The following is a 23,403-nucleotide window of genomic DNA, read 5'->3' as shown; positions in this document are numbered from 1 at the left end:
GTCATCTTCTGCCGCAATCCCAAGGAAAGTTATTGGTGGCTTGGCCACTAACAGAGAGAAGTGATGGAACCCCCAAACTTAGAGATCTCTGCTGCTGATGGTGGTTGTGATGGCCTGAGTACTCACCACTCTTACTTGAGCACCACGCTTGTCTCCCTTTTGCTATGTGAAAAGCCGATTTTGGCGCTGCTCCTGGCATCGTCATTGTTGCGGAATCGCCTTAGAACGCGGTCGTCCTCTGCACTAATTGCAACTCCACTGGTCTACCTCTCATCATCATCCATGACAGTCGGCCACAGCTCCAGCGGCTTCGGTGGTGGAACCCGTCGTTCCCCGTTGCTAGCCTAGATTCGAACCACTACCGATCACCCTCAGAATGCACTGTATTGCTTCCACCAGGTTTGGCAGTAATTTTTTCACTGTTCTTGTTCGTAATTTTTGGAACTGAATTTAGAAATCCTGTTTGATCTGCAATTTCTGTTGATTCTTGTTGTTGCTGTTGTGGTTAGAATGCAAAATTGAAATATGATCTCCTTTCTCGGCCAAATCTGTTGCTACTTCTTCTGTGTGTTATGGAGTCATTTTGAATTCTGAAATTTTTGTGGCTACATACTCTAATTTTTCATCTCTATATTCTGAATCTAAATTTTGGAATTGTAGATCTGTGATTATTGAATTTTCTGCTTCTAGATTTGTTAAAAATTGTTGTTGATTAGTTGAAATTCTGACTCTGAATTTCCTTTGTCTATTGATGATTCCGGTTCTGGATAGGGATGGCAACGGGTCCCCATGGGGGGCGGGAACATGCCCCTCGCCCCTCACTCCCCGCCTCCAAAAACACTCCACGTCCCCGCCCAGTCCCCGCGACGGGTAACGGGTCTCCGTTACCCGCTGGATATTCGGATATCCGCGGATATCCACGGATTTGAAGGGAAAAAAACCAGAATCAATAAAAATTTCAAAAACAGTTCAAAGTAAACTCAGTATATATCCCAATTTTACAAATCCAAATCCTAAATCAAATTTTACAACAACAAAATCTAACTATGAATTCAAATTTATCAATTAACAGAATCAAAACCATAATCCTAAACCCATAAATCAAATCCTAAACCCAATTTCATCAATGAAAAATCAAAATAAATCAGTATATGTCCCAATTTTACAAATCCAAACCCTAAATCAAATTTTACACAATAGAATCTAACTATGAACTCAAAATTATCAATTAACAGAATCAAAACCATAATCTTAAACCCAGAAAAAAAACTGAAATCCAATTTCATCAATGAAAATTCAAAATATATATCAAAACCAATTTCATCAAATAACAGAAACCAGCTATGGAGCAGAATCATCATCGTCTTCGCTGAGCAGAGGCGACATTGGAGAACAGTTATCGTCGACGTTGCAGATCTGAAGGGGTATCACGAAGCAGAGGTGTCATGTTGAAGAGAAGTTGTTGGAGCAGAGTTGTTGATGTCACAGATCTGAGGCGTCGCATGGAGTAGAGGTGGAGGCGACGACGCTGTGAGTAGCGAGCGACACAATGAGAGGAAGAAAGTGAGCGACGACGGAGAAATGTAAGGGACGACGATGTGAGGGGCTGAGAGGAAGAACGCTGGCGATGCGGTGAGAAGGAAGAATGACTGAAGGAGGCGGTGACTAGTGAGATTTTGAGTGAGAGAGAGAAGCTCCTGTGAGAGAGCGCAGAGAGAAGAGAGTCAAGTGAGTGAGTGAGTGACGGTGTTATTGGGAATTAGGGTTTTAACTAATATATATATATAGGGTTAATTTTGTAATTTTATATATATAGTTATTACGACGGAGAAACGACGATGTGAGGGGCTGAGAGGAAGAACGCTGGCGATGCGGTGAGAAGGAAGAATGACTGAAGGAGGCGGTGACTAGTGAGATTTTGAGTGAGAGAGAGAAGCTCCTGTGAGAGAGCGCAGAGAGAAGAGAGAGAAGAGAGTCCGGATCCCCGGGGGAGAATTGCCATCCCTAGTTCTGGATATTTTGATGTTGCACAATCTGCTTTTTCTATATCAATTTTCCAATCGAAAGTCGAAAGTTGAACCATTACTGGTAATACCGGCTAAAAATCAGGTTGGTATCGATGCAAGAGCGCTATTTCGAAGGTTAACCAATTTGCTATCGGATTGCGCTATTGCCAGAGCCAAAACCATGTTAGATCATGGCCAATCAATCTTACGACGATCTCCTGAAAACACTGTACTTCAGAAGTTCCAGTAGCATTTCATCACTTCCAAGCACAAAGAATCCACCAATAGCCGTTTGCACCATCGAACATTGGAATAGTATCATGGTAAGGTGACTTGAATCTGAACCACCTTAGAAAGCGATAATTGTCACCAGCTTAGAGCTCAATGAAAGCTCCATTTGATACGAATTTGTATTAAGGGATATAGAGAATTATGTAGAAATTCATAAAGGATAAGATAGAAATCCCGAGAATTAGGGCCAAAAGAGAAATTAGAGTTTTCAATTATATCATGCAAATCTAATATGGATTTACACCATAAACTATCGGCAAGTGCAACAGATCGTATCAAGTAATACCACAGTGAGTGGGTTATCGTTCCTACAAGGATTAATGGAATAAGCAAGCAATGATTGACTGATTATTCTAGTTAGACAAGTAAAAGTGAGGATTTTGAATATCCAATAGCATAAAAGACAGTGAATTGAAGAATGCAAATAGTAAATATGTGAGAAAATAATATGAGAAGAGAGTTAAAGTTTTAGAGATATTTAGATTTTTGGATTAACAATTTTTGTCATCTACCTTGATCATGCAAAGATTTAATTCATGGCAAACCCTAGGTGATTGAATTCCAATACCTTGGCAATTCAATCTCTTCTAACCTAATCAACCGTCAATTTCTTGATCAATTAATTGTGTTAAAAGATTAAGTTCAAACTCTGATTTAAAGGCCACACAATTCTTAAGAACCCAGAAATAATCCGATTATATGTCACGTATCACATTAAATCCAGATAATTGAAGAATTATGAGAAAAGGGTTTCAAGCTTTAATTCCAATTATGTAAATTTTCCAAGATTCAAAGGGATTCAATTTAGAATAGGGTTATTTTCTAATATACTCTAATCCTTAAAACGAAGAATGAAACTCATTCTTGAATAAAAATCAATGCATTAATTGAAGAGTAGAAGAACAAATAATATTGATCTATCAAAATAAATAGAGCTTCTAACCTTAACAATGGAGGTTTAGTTTCTCATGGTTCAGAGAAAATCCTAAAAGAGTAAAATTATAAAACTGTAAAAGTGCGAAAAATGAGAGTCGGAGAAGGGTTTCTAATCTCTCCTTTTATATCAAATCCTAAATTATTCAAACTCAAATTAAACAAAACCTAATCATATCTTTTCTATTTATTTATTTAAATTTAAATTTAAACCAAATAAAATCTTCCATGAGATTCCAGTTCCCATTCCTTGCAGCGTTGCCGGCACTAAACGCCGGTGATGTGGCGTTTAGCGCCACCTATCCAAAGAGGTTACATGTGAGTTTCTTGTTCTGGAATTAAACACCGGTGATGTGGCATTTAGTGCTACAATGCCCGAGAAAAAAAGGCTTGAAATTCTTGCTCTGGCACTAAATGCCGGTGATGTGGCGTTTAGCGCCAACAAGGCAGAGAGGAATGTGATGTTGGACATGGTTTGGCGCTTGACACCAATGTCACGACATTTAGCGCCATGATGTCAGAGAGAAAACATTTATTATTATATATCGTTAGAAAGCTCTGGAAGTTGGCTTTCTAATGTTGCTAGAACCAAATTATTTGGATCTTTATAACTCAAGTTATGTTCGTTGGAGTGTGAAGAGGTCAGGGTTGACAGCATCCACGAGTTCTCTTTGCACTTGTCTTCAGTTCTTGGTTCCTCTTTGTACTTTTGCTTCTCTTTTCCTAACATTTCCATACAAGAATCATGAAATCAAGAAAATTAAAGTACTAATAGAATAGCCTTGAAAATAATATAATTATCAAACAAAAGTCATAAATTTTCTATAAAAAATGCCCAAGAAAAGTACTTAAGATGCTCATGCATCACAACACCAAACTTAAGCTCTTAGTTGTCTTCAAGTAAGCAAAGAATCATGACTTAGTCATCAAACTTTTCAACCTTAAAATGCAATGAATGGTTGCAATCCAAATTAGTTTAGTTAGCCATTTCACTTATGCAAAATTCAACGCAATTGGCTATAATCTTTCAAGGTCTCTGTCTGGATTAGATTATAGAACCCTTCCTTGAATCATCACCTTGAAGTAAGCTTATTTACTTTTTTTTTACGGTTTATTTTCATTGGGTGCGGTGCACCTTGAGCCTAAATGTGACTCTAAATATTTTGTCTCAAGATTTGTTCGACACAAAACACCACAAGTACATAATTTGGGAGCTCTTTGAGCTTACAATGTCCTTTTAACATTCCCCATTGTTGGTGCTTAGAGCCTTTAGCTCTTTCCTCTTTTGGGGGAGGGGAGATGCTTTGTACATTGAGTCTAGCCGTGACTCTAAATGCTTTGTTTTTAAGTTTTTTTTCTTAATACATAAGCACCACAAGTACTTGACTAGGATGCTCTTTGAGCTTATTTTTCTTTCATTTTCTTTAGTCAGTGATACTCAAAGCCTTTGAATTCTATTCGAACTCCTTTTTCTTAGTTATTGTTCATTATATTCTTACTTATCCAAGGCTTTGTCAAGTGTAAAGATCCCATAATAGTCTTCTAGACTAACACCTCAAGCAATTTGGCTCAGCTTATGTTGAACATTCTTAATTAGTTTGACCTTCCAAACTCACATTATCATCCTCTTTACGATAATCCCTTTTTATTTCTTAGCACATGACTCCTTGCCCACATTTAGGAGCATGCACAATTATAATTTTGGGTTGTAATGGACAAGTAATGTGATGAGCGGATAATTTATACGCTTTTGGCATTATTTTTAGTATGTTTTTAGTATATTTTAATTAGTTTTTATTATATTTTTATTAGTTTTTATTTAAAAATTACTTTTCTGGACTTTACTATGAGTTTGTGTATTTTTCTGTGATTTCAGATAATTTCTGGCTGAAATTGAGGGACCTGAGCAAAAATCTGATTCAGAGGCTGAAAAAGGATTGCAGACCCCAAACCTGTTCCCCGGCGGGTAAATCCCCGCGGATACCCGCCCCGCCGGGGAGAATTGCCATCCCTAGTTCTGGATATTTTGATGTTGCACAATCTGCTTTTTCTATATCAATTTTCCAATCGAAAGTATAGTGTTGAACCATTACTGGTAATACCGGCTAAAAATCAGGTTGGTATCGATGCAAGAGCGCTATTTCGAAGGTTAACCAATTTGCTATCGGATTGCGCTATTGCCAGAGCCAAAACCATGTTAGATCATGGCCAATCAATCTTACGACGATCTCCTGAAAACACTGTACTTCAGAAGTTCCAGTAGCATTTCATCACTTCCAAGCACAAAGAATCCACCAATAGCCGTTTGCACCATCGAACATTGGAATAGTATCATGGTAAGGTGACTTGAATCTGAACCACCTTAGAAAGCGATAATTGTCACCAGCTTAGAGCTCAATGAAAGCTCCATTTGATACGAATTTGTATTAAGGGATATAGAGAATTATGTAGAAATTCATAAAGGATAAGATAGAAATCCCGAGAATTAGGGCCAAAAGAGAAATTAGAGTTTTCAATTATATCATGCAAATCTAATATGGATTTACACCATAAACTATCGGCAAGTGCAACAGATCGTATCAAGTAATACCACAGTGAGTGGGTTATCGTTCCTACAAGGATTAATGGAATAAGCAAGCAATGATTGACTGATTATTCTAGTTAGACAAGTAAAAGTGAGGATTTTGAATATCCAATAGCATAAAAGACAGTGAATTGAAGAATGCAAATAGTAAATATGTGAGAAAATAATATGAGAAGAGAGTTAAAGTTTTAGAGATATTTAGATTTTTGGATTAACAATTTTTGTCATCTACCTTGATCATGCAAAGATTTAATTCATGGCAAACCCTAGGTGATTGAATTCCAATACCTTGGCAATTCAATCTCTTCTAACCTAATCAACCGTCAATTTCTTGATCAATTAATTGTGTTAAAAGATTAAGTTCAAACTCTGATTTAAAGGCCACACAATTCTTAAGAACCCAGAAATAATCCGATTATATGTCACGTATCACATTAAATCCAGATAATTGAAGAATTATGAGAAAAGGGTTTCAAGCTTTAATTCCAATTATGTAAATTTTCCAAGATTCAAAGGGATTCAATTTAGAATAGGGTTATTTTCTAATATACTCTAATCCTTAAAACGAAGAATGAAACTCATTCTTGAATAAAAATCAATGCATTAATTGAAGAGTAGAAGAACAAATAATATTGATCTATCAAAATAAATAGAGCTTCTAACCTTAACAATGGAGGTTTAGTTTCTCATGGTTCAGAGAAAATCCTAAAAGAGTAAAATTATAAAACTGTAAAAGTGCGAAAAATGAGAGTCGGAGAAGGGTTTCTAATCTCTCCTTTTATATCAAATCCTAAATTATTCAAACTCAAATTAAACAAAACCTAATCATATCTTTTCTATTTATTTATTTAAATTTAAATTTAAACCAAATAAAATCTTCCATGAGATTCCAGTTCCCATTCCTTGCAGCGTTGCCGGCACTAAACGCCGGTGATGTGGCGTTTAGCGCCACCTATCCAAAGAGGTTACATGTGAGTTTCTTGTTCTGGAATTAAACACCGGTGATGTGGCATTTAGTGCTACAATGCCCGAGAAAAAAAGGCTTGAAATTCTTGCTCTGGCACTAAATGCCGGTGATGTGGCGTTTAGCGCCAACAAGGCAGAGAGGAATGTGATGTTGGACATGGTTTGGCGCTTGACACCAATGTCACGACATTTAGCGCCATGATGTCAGAGAGAAAACATTTATTATTATATATCGTTAGAAAGCTCTGGAAGTTGGCTTTCTAATGTTGCTAGAACCAAATTATTTGGATCTTTATAACTCAAGTTATGTTCGTTGGAGTGTGAAGAGGTCAGGGTTGACAGCATCCACGAGTTCTCTTTGCACTTGTCTTCAGTTCTTGGTTCCTCTTTGTACTTTTGCTTCTCTTTTCCTAATATTTTCCTACAAGAATCATGAAACCAAAGCCACTTCAAGAAACCTTGATTAAAGCATAACATAAGATGCTCATGCATCACAACACCAAACTTAAGCTCTTAGTTGTCTTCAAGTAAGCAAAGAATCATGACTTAGTCATCAAACTTTTCAACCTTAAAATGCAATGAATGGTTGCAATCCAAATTAGTTTAGTTAGCCATTTCACTTATGCAAAATTCAACGCAATTGGCTATAATCTTTCAAGGTCTCTGTCTGGATTAGATTATAGAACCCTTCCTTGAATCATCACCTTGAAGTAAGCTTATTTACTTTTTTTTTACGGTTTATTTTCATTGGGTGCGGTGCACCTTGAGCCTAAATGTGACTCTAAATATTTTGTCTCAAGATTTGTTCGACACAAAACACCACAAGTACATAATTTGGGAGCTCTTTGAGCTTACAATGTCCTTTTAACATTCCCCATTGTTGGTGCTTAGAGCCTTTAGCTCTTTCCTCTTTTGGGGGAGGGGAGATGCTTTGTACATTGAGTCTAGCCGTGACTCTAAATGCTTTGTTTTTAAGTTTTTTTTCTTAATACATAAGCACCACAAGTACTTGACTAGGATGCTCTTTGAGCTTATTTTTCTTTCATTTTCTTTAGTCAGTGATACTCAAAGCCTTTGAATTCTATTCGAACTCCTTTTTCTTAGTTATTGTTCATTATATTCTTACTTATCCAAGGCTTTGTCAAGTGTAAAGATCCCATAATAGTCTTCTAGACTAACACCTCAAGCAATTTGGCTCAGCTTATGTTGAACATTCTTAATTAGTTTGACCTTCCAAACTCACATTATCATCCTCTTTACGATAATCCCTTTTTATTTCTTAGCACATGACTCCTTGCCCACATTTAGGAGCATGCACAATTATAATTTTGGGTTGTAATGGACAAGTAATGTGATGAGCGGATAATTTATACGCTTTTGGCATTATTTTTAGTATGTTTTTAGTATATTTTAATTAGTTTTTATTATATTTTTATTAGTTTTTATTTAAAAATTACTTTTCTGGACTTTACTATGAGTTTGTGTATTTTTCTGTGATTTCAGATAATTTCTGGCTGAAATTGAGGGACCTGAGCAAAAATCTGATTCAGAGGCTGAAAAAGGATTGCAGATGCTGTTGGATTCTGACCTCCCTGCACTCAAAGTAGATTTTCTGGAGCTACAGAAGCCCAATTGGCGAGCTCTCAATTGCGTTGGAAAGTAGACATCCTGGGCTTTCCAGTAATATATAATAGTCCATACTTTGCCCGTGATTTGATGGCCCAAACAGGCGTTCCAAGTCAGCTCAAGAATTCTGGTGTTTAACTCCAAAACTAGCACAAAAGCTGGAGTTAAACGCCCAAACTGGCACAAAAGTTGGCGTTTAACTCCAAAAAAAGTCTCTACACATGAAAGCTTCAATGCTCAGTCCAAGCACACACCAAGTGGGTCCGGAAGAAGATTTCTGCATTAATTACCTATTTCTGTAACCCTAGGCTACTAGTTCTCTATAAATAGGACCTTTTGCTATTGTATTTGACACACTTGATATACTTTTGATCTTTGAGAGTCTTATGCACGTTTGGAGGCTGGCCTCACGGCCATGCCTAGACCTTGTTCTTATGTATTTTCAATGGTGGAGTTTCTACACACCATAGATTAAGGTGTGGAGCTCTGATGTTCTTCATGAATTAATACAAGTACTATTATTTTTCTATTCAACTCAAGTCTATTTCTTCTCCAAGATATTCATTCGTTCTTCAACTTGATGAATGTGATGATCCGTGACACTCATCATCATTCTCACCTATGAACATGTGCCTGACAACCACCTCTGTTCTACTAGCAATGTCTTGAATGCGTATCTCTTGGATTTCTAATCTAAGATTGGAACCTTCGTGGTATAGGCTAGAATTAATGGCAGCCATTCCTGATATCTGGAAAGTCTAAACCTTGTCTGTGGTATTCCGAGTAGGATCTGGGAAAGGATGACTGTGACGAGCTTCAAACTCGCGATTGTGGGGCGTGTGACAGACGCAAAAGGATAAATGGATCCTATTCGGACATGATCGAGAACCGACAGCTGATTAGCCGATGTTGTGACAGAGCATCAGGACCATTTTCACTGAGAGGACGGGATGTAGCCATTGACAACGGTGATGCCCAACATAAAGCTTGCCATGGAAAGGAGTATGAATGATTGGAAGAAGGCAATAGGAAAGCAGAGGTTCAAGGGGAACAAAGCATCTTCATACGCTTATCTGAAATCCACCAATGAATTACATAAGTATCTCTATCTTTATTTTATGTTTATTTTCATTACCTTAAACTCCATAACCATTTGAATCCGCCTGACTGAGATTTACAAGATGACCATAGCTTGCTTCAAGCCGACAATCTCCGTGGGATTGACCCTTACTCACGTAAGGTATTACTTGGACGACCCAGTGCACTTACTGGTTAGTTGTGCGGAATTGTGACAAAGTGTGACTCACGTTTGAGAGTTCCAAGTCTTTGGCGCCATTGTTGATGATCACAATTTCGTGCACCATAATGATATGCACTTGACTAACATGACTCATAAATGCATTATATAGGATAGAACAAAATAACATATGCATATAATTAAAAAGAAAGGAAGCAAATACAATTTAACAACCTTAGTTTCCATTGCCTTCCTTTTCATCATCTTCCTCTTCATCACCTTTTAGGCTATGTAGAGCATAGCCTCTAACACCAAACTTAGAATGGTTGTTTGTCCTCAAGCAACAAAGAAAAACAATGGTGATGAAAATAGGAATAATCATGATTATCTAGTGGGAGCAAGTAAGCAAGGTGAAAGCTCATTCAAAAAAATAAATAAAAATTAAAAACAAAATGAAAAAAAAGATAAAATAATACAGAATAAACATGTTGCTAATGTGTTGGCATGGGGTGGATCTTGGATGGATGAAGTGTGGCAATACTAAACTTAGTGTGAGAACACCAAATTTAGTATAACACAGTCAATGAGAGGCTAAGCCAAGTACCCAAGAAATGCAAGCATCATGTCAGTGTAGCAACACCAAACTTAGTTCATGAAACAGATATGCAACATAAAGCAAAACAAAAAGAAAGATGAAAAGATATTACCTAACGTTGGGTTGCCTCCCAACAAGCACATCTTTAACATCACTAGCTTGACGGTTGATTGTTGTTAAGATGGAGGTTGATCATAATGCTTCAACTCTTCCCCTCTCACTGTGAATCATCGATGCGTGAGCATCTTTTCTATCTTTTTCTAGTGAATTTGCATTTAAATTGTTGACTTTAATCAAGAATTAATTATCTTTTAGCCGCTATGGATGTTACTTTGAGTCTTGTGCAATGCTGTTTATTTTAGGTAGCATTTGGATGGATTTGATGGAGCTTCCGTAGAAAAAGAGAAGAAGGTTATATAGGGCAGGAATGGCTTAGAAGGATGGAGAGGAAGCTTGCACAAATGGAATCAGCACAAGAATTAAAGGAGATGACAGCGAGGAGTGACGCGTGCGCGTACCTGACGCGTACGTGTAAAAAGCGAAGGTGCACAGCGACGCGTGCGCATACCTGACGCGTACGCATGACACGCGAAGAAGACCATCGACGCATACGCGCGACTGACGCGTACGCGTGACATGCGCCACATGCAGAAAACGCTGATTTTAATTCTGATTTAAACTTTTATTTTAAAATAGGAAAATATATTATTTTAGTTTTAGAAAATAGATTTTAAATTAATTAGGATTAGATATAAAAGAGATAAGACACTTCTCTTCGAAAAAAGAGAACATTATTCCACTTTTCATTCCACCTCAGTCCAATTTACAGTTTACCAGAATCCTAGTTTTCACTCTGAACCATGAGCAACTAAACCTCCACTGTTAAGGTTAGGAGCTCTGTCTATTGTATGGATTGATACTATTATTTTTCTATTTTAATTCATGTATTGATTTCTATTTCAAGAATTGTTTTCATTCTTTGTTTTATGAATTTGGGTGGAACGGAAGTATGACCCTTTTTCTAATTGAGTTCTTGTATAATTTGGAAAAGCTCTTTACTTGAACAACAACTTGAAAACAAATTCTCCTAAATTTCTAATTATCTGGACTTAACGGGATACGTGACATATAATCCTCTTATATTTGGGTAATTAGGATTTCTGTGACATATAAACTAGAATTGAACTTCACCCTATAATTGGAATTAAGTGACCAAGGAATTAGCGGTTGATGAATTTTAGAGGAGACTAGAAAGGTCTAAGGAATTAGGATCTAGTCACATATAGTTTGCCATGAATTAAATCTTGCATGATTAAAATAAATTAATAAGAAAAGTCAATTCGGAAAATAGATAACTCTGAAACCTTAACTGTTTCTCCATACATATTTCACAATTTGTTTACTGCTTGCTTTATTAAATTTCTGAATTACTGTTTTAATGCTTTATTAAAACTCAACCATTGTTGCTTGATCCATCAATCCTCACGAGATCGACCCTCACTCACCTGAGGTATTACTTGGTACGACCCGGTGCACTTGTCGGTTAGTTTGTGGGTATAAATTTCGCACCAAGTTTTTGGCGCCGTTGCTGGGGATTGATAGTGATTAACAACTATTAGTTGTTTGATTGCTTAAATTAGGCATTTTAGTTTTAATTTTACTTAAGTTTTGCTTTAGTATTTTCGAAAAAAAATAATATAAATAAATAAATAGCACTAATATTCTTCCTTAATTTTTGAAATTAAGTTTGGTGTCCCCTAGTTATTTTTATTTCAATTTTTCCTGTTTATTTTTTCTTGTTAATTTTGAATTTTTTTTGTCCTAATTTTACCTACAAATTTCGAAATTTATTTATTTATTCTATTTAGTATTTTTATTTTATTTCTTTTATACAGGTTACCTCACTGGGAATTCTCTGCACTATGACGTAGAGATTCCCATATTTTCTTGTTTTCTGTTTGTTTATGCGCAGGAACAGAGACAAGGAACCTCTCTTAGACTTTGATCCTGAACCTGAAAAGGCTTTCAGGTGACGTTTGCAACAAGCAAGACTTTACAAGGCTGCATAATCCACTACGGATCCTAATAATGCTGTTAATGCCAATGTGGCAAATCCGAATGGGGATGAGCAACAAAGGAGAGTGCTTGGCTCTTACTCTGCTCATACTGCAGATCTTTATGGGAAAAGCATTGTGGTCCCTCCTATAGCTGTGAACAACTTTGAGTTGAAGCCACAATTAGTCACCCTGGTGCAACAAAACTGCCAATATCATGGTCTTCCCCACGAAGACCCAAATCAATTTATTTCTAACTTTCTGCAGATTTGTGATACTGTGAAGACAAATGGAGTGAGCCCAGAGGTGTACAAACTCATGCTCTTCCCGTTTGCTCTGAGGGATGGAGCAAAGCTATGGCTAGATTCCCAACCCAATGAGAGTTTGGATACTTGGGACAAGGTTGTTACTGAATTTCTTACTAAATTTTTCCTACCAAAGAAGCTGACTAAGCTTAGGGTGGAGGTTCAGACCTTCAGGCAGAAGGATGGTGAAACTCTTTATGAAGCTTGGGAGAGGTACAAGCTACTGACTAGGCAATACCCTCCGGACATGTTCTCCAAATGGACCCAACTAGATATCTTTTATGAAGGCTTGGGTGAAATGTCCAAGATGTGCTTAGATAATTCTGCAGGTGGTTCATTGCACAAGAAGAAGACACCGGAGGAGACTATTGAGCTAATTGAATTGGTTGCTAGCAACCAATATTTATACTCATCTAACAGGAATCCTGTGAACTCTGAGGCTCCTCAGAAGAAGGGTATTATGGAAGTAGAAACTCTTAATGCTATTTTTGCTCAGAACAAGCTTATGTCTCAGCAAATAAGTCTACTTACTCAACAGATAGGTGGCATGCAAGTCTCAGCTATAAACACCCAAAACCCACCTCAAGAGGTCTCCTATGACATGACAGGTAATTTTGTGCAAAATAATAATTATGATTATGCTCAATCATCTTCTGAACAGGTCAATTACATGGGGAGTGGTCCTAGAAATTCCAATAATAATCCATATTCTAAGACATATAATCAGGGGTGGAGAAATCACCCAAATTTTGGATGGAGAGACCAACCTCAGAGAGCTCAGAATTTCAACAATAATTCTCAGGGCGACTTCCAACAGAACAATCACAATAACCGCCAATTTCAATCTCATCAACAACAACCACCTCCGCAAGCAAATTCTAAATCCCAAGAAGATTCTAATTGGGAGATGATGCGATGTTATTGAACCACTTATTCAAGAAGTACTGGAAGCTGAGGTACTTGATGATATTCTGGATCCTATTTCTGAGTATGAATTAGTTGAAGTTGATAATTTACCACCCCAGAAGGCTATGGTTCACACGCCTAAAGCAGAGGAGGAAGCCCCCAAGCTTGAGCTCAAACATTTACCTCCTTCTCTGAAATATGTCTTCTTGGGTGAAAATGATTCCTATCCAGTGATTATTAGCTCTTCCCTGAAGCTTGAAGAGGAAGAGGCGCTTATTTCAGTGCTCAGGAGCCATAAGACAACTCTTGGGTGGACCATTAGTGACTTGAAAGGGATTAGTCCAACCAAGTGTATGCACAAGATCCTCCTTGAAGATGATGCTAAATGAGTTGTGCAACCACAAAGGAGACTCAATCCAACTATGAAAGAGGTGGTCTAAAAAGAGGTAATAAAATTATGGGAAGCAGGTATTATTTACCCTATTTCTGACAGTCCTTCGGTAAGTCCTGTGCAGGTAGTTTCTAAGAAAAGAGGGATGACAGTGATCAAGAATGAAAGGAATGAGCTTATTCCTACAAGAACAGTCACATGCTAGAGAATGTGTATAGACTACAGGAGGCTCAACACTGCTACAAGGAAGAATCACTTCCCCCTACCTTTCATTGATCAGATGCTTGAGAGGTTAGCTGGTCATGCTTTTTATTATTTTCTAGATGGATATTCTAGATATAATCAAATTGCAGTGGACCCTCAAGATCAAGAGAAGATAGCATTCACATGCCCCTTTGGAGTATTTGCCTACAGAAGAATGCCTTTTGGACTTTGTAATGCTCCAGCAACTTTTTAGAGGTGTATGCTTTCAATTTTTTCCGATATGGTTGAAAAGTTCATTGAGGTATTTATGAACGATTTTTCTGTTTTTGGTAATTCTTTTGAATCCTACCTTAAGCATTTATCTCTTGTCCTGAAACGGTGTCAAGAATCAAACCTTGTTTTAAATTGGAAAAAATGTCATTTTATGGTTACAGAAGGTATTGTTCTTGGACACTGGATTTCAAGTAAGGGAATTGAGGTTGATATAGCAAAGGTGGAGGTAATTGAAAAATTACCACCACTAGCTAATGTTAAGGCAGTCAGGAGTTTCTTGGATCATGTAGGATTTTATAGAAGATTTATAAAGAATTTTTCTAAAATTGCTAAACCATTAAGCAACCTGTTAGTTGCTGATGTTCCTTTTGTCTTTGATTCGGATTGCCTGCATGCTTTTGAAACTCTGAAAGAAAACCTTACCTCTGCTCCCATTATAGCTCCCCCTGACTGGAATTTACCATTTGAGTTGATGTGTGATGCTAGTGATTTTGCTATAGGAGCTGTTCTAGGACAGAGGCATGGCAAGCTTATACATGTCATTTACTATGCTAGCCATGTGTTGAATGATGCCCAAAAGAATTACACAACTACAGAAAAAGAATTATTAACTATTGTGTATGCTGTTGATAAGTTTAGGTCTTATTTAATTGGTTCTAATGTTATTGTTTATACTGATCATGCTGCTTTGAAGTACCTTCTAACCAAATAGGATTCTAAACCAAGATTAATCAGATGGGTGTTGCTCCTTCAGGAGTTTGATATTGAGATAAAAGACAGGAAAGGGTCAGAGAATCAAGTAGCTGACCATCTCTCCAGAATCGAGCCTGAAGCAGGAGTACAACCACCTACAGCTGTGACTGAGACGTTTCCGAATGAGCAATTGTTCCTCATTCAGCAGGCTCCATGTTTGCAGACATTGCAAACTACAAGGCCATGAATTTTATTCCAAGGGAGTACAGTAGGCAACAAGTAAAGAAGCTATTGACTTATGCCAAGTACTACATTTGGGAGGAACTATACCTTTTTAAAAGGTGTTCAGATGGTATAATCCGAAGATGTGTCCCGGATGAGGAAAAACAGCAGATTCTTTGGCACTATCATGGTTCTGATTATGGCAGCCACTTTGGTGGTGAAAGGACAGCTACAAAGGTCCTTCAAAGCGGGTTTTACTGGCTGACTCTCTTCAGGGACTCAAGAGAATTTGTGAAGCACTGTGAAAGATGTGAAAAAGCCACGAATCTCCCTGCCAACCATGAAATACCACAGCAGGGGATTCTTGAGGTTGAGTTGTTTGATGTGTGGGGTATTGATTTCATGGGACCTTTCCCACCCTCACATTCAAACAACTATATTCTAGTGGCAGTTGACTATGTGTCCAAGTGGGTGGAAGCTGTGGCTCTACCCACCAATGATGCCAAGGTGGTAATGAGCTTTCTTCAGAGATATATCTTTAGTCGGTTTGGTGTCTCAAGGACACTCATTAGTGATGGTGGAAGCCACTTCTGTAACAGACAGTTGGACTCACTTCTGCAGAGATATGGAGTCCGTCATAAAGTGGCAACCCCCTATCACCTTCAGACAAGCGGACAGGTTGAAGTTTCCAACAGGGAACTCAAGAGGATTCTAGAGAAGACCGTCAGTATTTCAAAAAAGGACTGGTCTAGGAAGCTTGATGATGCTTTCTGGGTATACCGGATAGCGTACAAGACTCCCATTGGCATGTCCCCTTATCAGTTGGTCTATGGCAAAGCCTGTCACTTGCCAGTTGAGTTGGAGCATAAAGCTTACTGGCAATCAGGTATCTGAATCTTGACTCAGAAGCTGCAGGAATCAAGCGAATGCTTCAATTGAATGAGCTTGATGAATTCAGATATTCAGCCTATGAGAATGCCAAGCTCTATAAGGAGAGAACCAAGTTATTGCATGATAAGAAGATTGCCATCAGAGCCTTTGAGCCAGGACAGAGAGTGCTTCTATATAATTCAAGGCGCAAACTCTTTCCTGGGAAGCTGAAATCCCGATGGTCAGGACCGTTTGTGGTTACCAGAGCTTCACCATATGGCCATGTGGAAATACAGGAAGAGAATTCTGATAAAAAATTTACAGTGAATGGCCAGAGGTTGAAGCACTATATTGGAGGCGAGATTGATCCCCAGAGGTCCGCTCATCTGCTGAATTAGCAGAACTGACCGTCAAGCTAGTGACGTTAAAGAAGCGCTTGTCAGGAGGCAGCCCGATAATTTCGTATCCTTAGTTATTTTTAGTAGTAGTAGTAGTTTTCTTACTTATTTGATTTTTATTGAGTTTTTACTATTTTTCTGATCATACAGCTATTTTAGAATAGGAACCGGACACTTCGAAAAAAAAAAAAAGGTGTTCGACGCGCAAGCATCGCTTACGCATACGCGACATGCATGAGTACGCAACACCAAAGGAGTGAATAGATAGTTGAGCAGGAGTGGCGCTGGAACCATGTTTTACGCACAAACAATCCCACGCGTACGCGTACCTCACGCGTGCGCGTTGTTTGCGCTTTTAGCCACCCACGCGTGCGCGTCCCTGACGCGTACGCGTGACCCTGAAAATCGGCGTTAATGAGTGTTTGGGCAGAGAGTTGTGATGGCTTGGGGCTGGAATTGTGCTAGAGGCACAAACTTGATCACACGTACGCGTCCCTGACGCGTGCGCGTCCCTGACGCGTGCGCGTCCCTTCCACAAATGGCCATCCACGTGTGCGCGTGCGTGAGCATCTTTCCTATCTTTTTCTAGTGAATTTGCATTTAAATTGTTGACTTTAATCAAGAATTAATTATCTTTTAGCCGCTATGGATGTTACTTTGAGTCTTGTGCAATGCTATTTATTTTAGGTAGCATTTGGATGGATTTGATGGAGCTTCCGCAGAAAAAGAGAAGAAGGCTATATAGGGCAGGAATGGCTTAGAAGGATGGAGAGGAAGCTTGCACAAATGGAATCAGCACAAGAATTAAAGGAGATGACAGCGAGGAGCGACGCGTGCACGTACCTGACGCATACGCGTTACACGCGAAGAAGACCATCGACGCGTACGCGTGACATGCGCCATATGCAGAAAACACAGAAAACGCTGATTTTAATTCTGATTTAAACTTTTATTTTAAAATAGGAAAAGATATTATTTTAGTTTTAGAAAATAGATTTTAAATTAATTAGGATTAGATATAAAAGAGAAAAGACACTTCTCTTCGAAAAAAGAGAACATTATTCCACTTTTCATTCCACCTCAGTCCAATTTACAGTTTACCAGAATCCTAGTTTTCACTCTGAACCATGAGCAACTAAACCTCCACTGTTAAAGTTAGGAGCTCTGTCTATTGTATGGATTGATACTATTATTTTTCTATTTTAATTCATGTATTGATTTCTATTTCAAGAATTATTTTCGTTCTTTATTTTATGAATTTGGGTGGAACGGAAGTATGACCCTTTTTCTAATTGAGTTCTTGTATAACTTGGAAAAGCTCTTTACTTGAACAACGGCTTGAAAACAAATTCTCCTAAATTTCTAATTATCTGGACTTAACGGGATACGTGACATATAATCCTCTTATATTTGGGTAATTAGGATTTCTGTGGCATATAAACTAGAATTGAACTTCACCCTCTAATTGGAATTAAGTGACCAAGGAATTAGCGGTTGATGAATTTTAGAGGAGACTAGAAAGGTCTAAGGAAATAGGGTCTAGTTACATATAGTTTTCCATGAATTAAATCTTGCATGATTAAAATAAATTAATAAGAAAAGTCAATCCGGAAAATAGATAACTCTGAAACCTTAACTGTTTCTCCATACATATTTCACAACCTGTTTACTACTTGCTTTATTAAATTTCTGAATTTCTGTTTAATGCTTTTGAATACCAAAATACTCTTTTCTATTTGTCTGACTAAGCCAATCACTCAACCATTGTTGCTTGATCCATCAATCTTTGTGGGATCGACCCTCACTCACCTGAGGTATTACTTGGTACGACCTGGTGCACTTGCCGGTTAGTTTGTGGGTTTAAATTCCACACCCATCTCCCTGTGTCTTCATGTAGTAGCTCAACATGCTCAAGAGAGAGAATTTTATTCACTGTATATGACAACAATTGATGGTGAGTTAACACTACTTTCAACCCTGATGAAATTTTTTCAATAGGAATCTTCTTGTTTCTCAATCTCTGGAGTACTTTCTTCTTGGGATCTTCCCTTTCTTCATTTGATAATACACTCCCAACACCAAACTTAGGTTTGATGTCAGGAAAAATATTGTTGATTTCCATAAAAGGTGGGCTTGGGTTGCAATTTCTTTCTAGCTTCATCAGGGGCTTCTTGGAAGTTTGGGTCAATGAACTCAGTGTTCATGCAATTTTCCCGTTTATTTGAATGATGCATGATTTTGATAACATGAAAGACCAAATGCTCATTATGCACTTTCAACATTAATTCACCTTTTTTTTATATCAATGAGAGATCTCCCAGTTGCTAGGAAGGGTCTTTCTAAAATGATGAAAAAATTTTCATCCTCCTCTCTGTCAAGAATCACAAAATATATTGGGAGAAAAACTTTCCCACCTTAACCAAAACATTCTCAACCACCCCATGTGCTTGCCTTATTGACTTGTCTGCCAGTTAGAGAGCTATTCTTGTGGGTTTTACCTCTTGAATTCGTAACTTTTTCATCACAGAGAGTGGCACCAAATTGATACTCGCCTCTAAATCACACAATGCTCTCTCAAAGGTGTTGTTTCCAATGGTACAAGGAATTTGAAAACTTCTAAGATCTTGCTTCTTGTTTGGCAGATTCTTTTAAATGATTACACTACACTCCCTAGTCAATACCACTGTTTGGCCTCCCTTTAGGGCTCTTTTCTTGGACAATAATTCTTTCATGAATTTAACATACATTGGTATTTATTCAAATGCTTCTATGAATTGAATGTTGATGTGTAGTATCTTGAATATCTTGAGGAATTTAGAGTATTATTTTTCTTTGTTCTCTCCCTGAAGTCTTTGAGGATATGGAATTTTTGGCTTGTACTCAGGCACTGGAATCTTCACCATGGGTTGTTCTACCTTAGCATGAACTGGGTTGGAGGGGGACTTGCAGAGGCATGCTCCTCAGGGTCTCTAGCTTCCTTCATAATTTCTTCAGCTTTCTTCTCTTCACTAGAGGTTTGAGTATCCACCACTTTTCTACTTATCACATAGATGAACTTACATTCCTCTCTTGAATTTGGAATTGTATCACTAGGGAGGGTGTTGGTAGGCCCTCACTAACTTGCTTACTTAACTAACCCATTTGAACCTCTAAATTTCTGATGGAAGCTCTAGTTTTTTATACGAAGCTATTTGTATTTTTGCAAAGTTATGCTAATGCTACTTCCAAGTCTGAAGGTTTCTGAGGAACTAGAGGTGGATTGTGTGATGGAGGAATTTGATATTGATGGTTGAAATTATTCTGGTGCGGGCTTTTTTTTGTTTAAATTGGGTTGCCTTTAATTCTGATTTTTTCAGCCAAAGTTTAGGTGATTTCTACATCCTAGATTGTATGTCTTGGAAAAGAGATCATTGTTGGGTGGTCTTGAAGAATTACTCATATAATTAACCTGTTCAGCAAGAGGTTGTTCATAGCCATGGCTTCCAAATTGAGATACTCTACCACTCATATCATAAGAATTATCTTGGGTAGCCACGGATGAAACTTGCATACCTTCCAAGTGTTGAGTGATGGCATTAATCTGTTGAGACATGACTTTGTTTTGAGCAAGAATGGCATCTAAGGCTTCCAACTTCATTACTCCTTTTTTTTATAGTTCTTTCTGAAGAGTACAAGTACTGATTATTGGCCACCTTCTCTATTAAGTCCAAGGTTCATCAGTGGTCTTCATGTGCAAAAAACCTCCTGCAGAATTATCCAGTAAGAACCTCAAATCCAGAGTAATTCTATCATAAAAAATCTGCAGTTGTACCTAATCTGCAAACATGTCTGGAGGGCACTTTCTTACCATAACCTTATACCTCTTTCAAACTTCATAGAAAGACTCATCCTCAAGTTATCTGAAAGTTTGAATATCCGTCCTTAATTTCTCAACTTAGTCAACCTCTGAGGTGGGAAGAATTTGATCACCATGATAAAAAAATTTTTATCTTATACCTTCTTATTTGATCACCATTAAAACCACCATTCTACTTCAATCTGTAAATGCTAATAGGCAATAATTTTAGTATTTTTAATCAACAATAACACACTACCAATGACATTATCATTATCGCTCTAAATTTACTTTTGATAAACAATAACACTATATTTTTTAATCTAATAGAAATTTTTAATTCATGTAAAAATTTTTGTAGTAACTTTTTTATTAATGCCTTTAATTATATGAACAACGCTGTCTAATCAATAAAGACAATCTAATTCCTCTATAATCTCACCTTTATGTGATTCTCACATCTTCTTTAGAAAATCGAGTAAAAATTTTGAAAGGATGAAAATAATTCATGACTAAATCACACGGTTTATATAGACATATCTTTATAAATCGTGGCCTCCTCCTACAATTTTGTACTGTAATTTTCATAAACCGTAGTTCCCTTCTACGGCTTATCACATAATGTTTTTCATAAATCGTAGCTTCCTGCCACGCTTTATGTATTGGCACATATTATAAGTAAATTGTGGCTCATTCCCATAGTTTACGTTAAACTATCTATATTAGTAAATGATTTTTATTTTAATAAATAAATTAATTATAATAATTATTGAAATAAATAATTTAAAAAATATTTATCGAAATAAATATCTCTCTCTTATCTCATTTACAGCGTAAACGAGATATAAGAAGACAAATTATGATTTAAATTAAACCAAATTCTTAAAATGAAATGTTTCAAATAATAAGAAAGATAGACGATTTTAAATAATAGTGTTTACTACGGTACGATGATAAATTTATACGTATCGGTACAATAAAAACATGGACAAATAAAAACTTAACACGTAATTTATTTTATCCATGTCAGCATTTAAATTTCTTTTTTTTAAATATATATCATATCACTAATTTTACTAAAATATCCTTATAATTTATATAAAATTGACAAAAACAACATTTTATTTATTTCTAATAAAAAACTAAAATATCCTTATTTTTATTTCAGAAAAACACTAGCCTTATAAACCTAACAAATATCAAAATTCAATAAACTTTAATTTTTAAATTAAAAATTCAAATAATTTTAAACAAAAGGATCTAGAGAAACAAGATATAATAAATACAAAATTGCTCTTCAATCTTCATCTTCTTCCCCTTTCCAACCATGAGACGTAATCACGATGGCTGCGGCGGCTAGAGGCGGCGAGCGGCGGTGAGAGAACAACAAATGAAAGAGGACCACCACTTTTCAAGTTTGCAGTTCATCACTTTTTTTTCTCTTTGGTTCAACATCTGCATTTTGTTATGGTCAATTAATGCTTTAATGGTGTTTCGTACTGTTCTATAGCAAGATTTTGATTATGTCAATTTTTTTTGTTGTTCTTCTATTATTGAGTTGTTATGGAAAACAATCCTAATATCTAGGTATTGAACTTATTAATCCACCGAAAAACAGAATATCAATTTTGTTCCTTTGTTCTTGTCAGGTTTGCAATTCATCATTTTTTTACTATTTGGTTCAACCTCTGCATTTTGTTCCTTTGTTCTTGTTAATTTGATTCCTCAATGCCTCTATTATACTATTAAAAATAGAAATTAGCAAAATATTTGATGATGATCGAAAATCTTGTCAAAGTGCATGTTTCTTATTATCTATCCTAGCATATCTGCAACATCTTGTTTGTTACTAACTGTAATATCCTTTTTTTTAGTCTTACACTAGTAATTGTTATTTACTTCAAAGTTAATGGAATAGATCAGATGATCCATATCTCAATTGGCCTCACTAGGAGTTTAGAAATTGAATCCTTCCAAGTATAGCCTTGACTAGCTATAAGGTTCAAGAACTCTATCTCTCTCTCTATATATACCCGTGAGCTAAGTTACTCTTTTCTTCTCTTTATTTCTCAAATTACTTGTGTTTACCACCAATCCTTTTGTAGATATCTATTACATGTCATGAATGTGACAACTCCAAGCAAGGACTTCCTAGAACTTATGAGAGAGTTGCTTGAACTCTTAATAAAGGCCAGAAGTCGGAGGAGTTTGACCAGGCAAGAGGTAAATATTTATGCAAACTATGAAAGGAAAAAAATGTTTTACCTATCGTTCTATACCAAACCATGAATTCCATTCTTCATCTATCAGTGTCTATCAATTTGTGCCTTCATGTTAACTTTAGATTTTGGTTTATGTAGATATATTGAAAATAGCACAACCATCATTACTGTTTGCTGCAAAAAGCCTAGATGATGACGAATGGTATGCAAGAAAGATTGCAGAAGAACTCAAAAAAAGTTATGTGAAGTTGAAGAATGTGAGAGTGGAAAGAGGTTCGAAGAGGTTGTAGTGTGTTATTATTTTGCTGAAGTTAAAGAAGAATGACCATTGGTTTATTGAATTCTTTTGATTTCTTAGTTTAATAGTTGTAGTGTTATTATTTGAATGTCACATCTGTTTTTTGTTTAGTGAAGTGTTAACCACATGTTAGGTGATTATTTAAATTAAACATTACTCTTCTTTATAGTTATGTAGATATCATGAATGTTATTTGGTATTTGTATAAAAAACGGATCCATCTTTATTCATTTATATATTTTGTTGAATTATCAGGCAAGCTCCTCTGACTTCTAGCCTTTATTAAGGGTTCAAGCAACTCTCTCACAAGCTCCAGGCAATCCTTGCTTGGAGTTTCCATATTCATAACATGTAATAGATATCTACAAAAGGATTGATGGTAAACACAAGTGATTTGAGAAATAAAGAGAAGAAAAGAGTAATTTAGCTCATCGGTATATATATATAGAGATAGAGTTCTTGAACCTTATAGCTAGTCAAGGCTATACTTGAAA

General features: G+C 36.7%; 1 long non-coding RNA gene across 1 annotated transcript; it reads left to right on the top strand.

The window, feature by feature from the left end:
- Window positions 21,679-22,895, top strand: LOC107608448. The gene is made up of 3 exons (XR_001612863.2): window positions 21,679-22,389; window positions 22,495-22,612; window positions 22,750-22,895. It is a non-coding gene; the product is annotated as an uncharacterized LOC107608448 (long non-coding RNA).

Source organism: Arachis ipaensis, chromosome B07 (assembly GCF_000816755.2).
Source record: "Arachis ipaensis cultivar K30076 chromosome B07, Araip1.1, whole genome shotgun sequence".
Taxonomy (NCBI): domain Eukaryota; kingdom Viridiplantae; phylum Streptophyta; class Magnoliopsida; order Fabales; family Fabaceae; genus Arachis; species Arachis ipaensis.
The sequence above is the reverse complement of the archived record's forward strand: the minus strand, read 5'-3'. Positions and strand labels throughout refer to the sequence as shown.